Source organism: Pteropus vampyrus, unplaced genomic scaffold (genome assembly GCF_000151845.1).
Source record: "Pteropus vampyrus isolate Shadow unplaced genomic scaffold, Pvam_2.0 Scaffold2, whole genome shotgun sequence".
NCBI lineage: Eukaryota > Metazoa > Chordata > Mammalia > Chiroptera > Pteropodidae > Pteropus > Pteropus vampyrus.
In genome coordinates this window covers 12,839,363-12,842,646 of record NW_011888783.1, presented here as the reverse complement: position 1 = coordinate 12,842,646, position 3,284 = coordinate 12,839,363, and positions in this window count along the sequence as shown.

Sequence of the window (3,284 nt, the reverse complement as noted above, 5' to 3'; positions counted from 1 at the left end):
ATAAGGGAACAAATCAAGGTGCAGAGTAGTATATAGCCATTGCTGTGAAATATGTGTTTATGCTTGTATCTGTTAAGACTGTCTCTGGAAGGTGACCCAAGAAACAGGTAATAGTGATTGCCTCTGGGGAAGAGAGCTGGGTGGTTGGGGCGGGGATGGGTGGGATACTTATTTAGTACACCCTTTACTACTGTTTGAAGTTTTAAATATGTGAAGTATTATCTATTCAAACCAAGATAATTTTTAAATTTTTTGAGGCTCACTTGTACTGATCAAGAATGTTAAGTAGTTGTAACCAATAATGTTCCTTTGCAACTTTGGGTCCCATTGTGTGTTGATATAACACCATGGTAGTTGCCATAAAGACTCACCCTCACTACTACCCTGACAGGCTAACATTCAAGGAGGAGGGAAACTAGAAGCAGTTGCCCTGCCCTTGCCATGGTGCTTCCAGCTAACTGCTCTTACTGGGAGGGAGACTCAGGGGACATTGATTAGGACCTGGGAGGGGAAGAGGATTCAGGGAGAACGGACATTGAAGAAGGTGGTGAAAGAGCACAGAAATTGCAACGATATTAATTTCTAGCTCCAACTTCATCAGATGTAGCTTACAATGATAAGACAGAAAAATGTTATTTTATGGATCACAGCCTTGAAATCCTCTGCTGTCCCTGAGGTTTGGTATGGTGTCTAGGACCTGCATTTTTAAAAAAGCGGCCTTGGTTTTGGGAGCCTGTCCTGGGAATCACTTATCTCTTCTGTCTTCCTACTTTTATGATGAGATTATCCCCTTCATCTCCTGAAATATCTATTGCCTGGAATATTTTTATAATAACTTCTAAAACTTTTTATGGTATTCTGCTCTTAGACACATGCTTTCATAAGAATGATTTTTTCATTGTACCTTTGTCCTCCAAGGACCCACAAAGGGGTACCGAATATTAAGGCACACAATAGTAAGATGGAAAAAGCCGAGGTAACAACTTAATGCTTGGTGGGTCATAGCTTTGGGAACAGTAATTATATGCTGATATGAATTTAATAAACAATGATATGAAGAATTATGAGTTACATTGAAGAAAATAAAAAACTTTCCAAGCACGACCAGAAATATCGTGCTACAAAATAATTTTCCCCAAAAGAAATAAAAATAGTTTAGTTATCATCATTAATACATATTTATGCATTGTTAGTAGATATAGCCCTTCATTTGGAATTGGTAGTTTTAAGTCAGGAATAACACTGACAAAATATACAGGGGAAAACGTTGTGCCAGTCTCTTTTAACCTCTAGGCATGAATTTAGGATTAGATATGTATCCTAATAAATGAATAAAGTAAGTAACAGGTATTTCTTTTCTCTGCAGAAGTTCTGACATTTTAATGGCTATGTTCTTTTTCAAACAAGTTTATTTGGAAATGAGGAGGAATAGGCAGCAACCTTGTAGCAGCAGGGAAGCTTTAGGTGTCCAAGCAGAGTGATTTGAAGAGCAAAGGTTGCTAGAGGTGGATGAGGAAGGGTCAGAAAAGCTCATCACAGAAGAGGAGGCACTAGAATGACCTTTGGGAGCTTGGCTTTATGAAGGATGTGTGGGAGTAGCTAGAAAACCCTTTCTATAACTTCCCAGGGCTGTTGAAACTTCAAGATGTATTGGATCCTTAACTACTGTATCTAGTATATCTAATTCCTACTAGAATTTTGGGAGCAGGTTTTATCTGACATGAATGAACATATAACTGCATTTAAGAGATTAGCAGCATATAGTAAATACACGTAATAACAATATTGTGCTAAACTGCTGCTTCTTGCCACACACATTTAATTTCTTTTTTTCAATATATCCTTCTGTGAAAATAGCCCGCTGTCTTGTGATCTTGTAATACACTTTTTTTCCCCCCCTTTGGAGAAGCAGTATATATTTGACAGGAAGAGCCTTTGAGTAGGGATCATGGCTACCCAAGTTCTTTCCCCAGTCTCTCCACTTACTAAGCAGCTCACCCTAGGCCAGTAACCTCTGGGAGCCTCATCTGCTAAATGAGGGTAAAATGGTCACTGGGATGATCACATTTCACATTAGTATGTGAAAACACTTAGAGAACTGTTAAGTCTTATGTAGACAGAAAGTACAGTTGTTAATCATTACATTAAATTTCCATTTACCTAGAATACAAATAACCAGAAAACCAAAATAACTACATTTTCTCTGTAGACTGCTCCAGCGATGACTGATTTCATGCTAACCTGCCCTGTGGTGCTATAAAATTCAGAAGTACCTCGGAAATCAAATACAAATAACATCGTATTACATTTTAATAGTATTTTTTTTTAATGGTCAACATTATGGTTTTTGCAAAATTAGTTTATCATATGTGGAACTTCCAAGTAGTAAATCTTAATTTCTGACCAGTTTGGGGTAAAGCAGGCATCGGTCACCGAGGTCAGCTGCTTCCAAGGGTGCTACCCTTCCCTCTCCCCAACCCAGAGGCCTTTTGTTCCCTCTCAGCCCCCGTTGTCCTGCCATTGCCCTTTCCGCACCAGTCTCCCTCTTCTGGAACATTCCTTCCTTCTAGCACCGTCACCCCTCATCCTTCATAAAACACCATGGCAGTCACTATCCCATACAACTCTGCAGCTTCTTCTCATTCCCCCATTTCACTGTGTGTTTTTCTTTGGTTGCTTCCTTGTATATTTTGTCTCCCATAGTGTGGGGGGGCTCCTTTTTGGGGGCCAGGCCCCATTACTCTTCTTTTCTGTCTTTAAAGCTCCTTCGACCTCCATTCTGTTGGGCATCTGGTTGGTTCCCTCAGAGCACATTTCCCTGTTCTTAGCTCCTCATTTTTCTGGATCATCAAGGAAAGAAGTAATCCCCACAAGTGACACCCCCATTAAACATGAACCTTTCCTCCCTTAATTTCAAACCTTTTTTTAAAAAATGGAAATCTTTCTAGAATGTTTTATATACTTAACTTTTAAAAAATTGCATATAGAGACCCCAACACCTGAGAGCCCCCTACAGAGACTAAGAATGCTTGTGGTTGTTCATACCTACACTAACGATGGCTTTGACTATGGGGCGCCAGTTGCTCCCTTTCCAAATAACCTCAGAATTCTTCTCCTTTGTCTTTTAACTAACTTGTGTTTCTTGAAGATCTTTTGCTTTCTCCTTCCATTTGCCATCGGGCTTCTGACCCCTCTGCATGCTGCCCTTCTAGGAGATGAGTCTCCCTCCTGACACATAGGAAACATTGATTGAAAAAATAAATTTATTTCAGACACATCTGTGA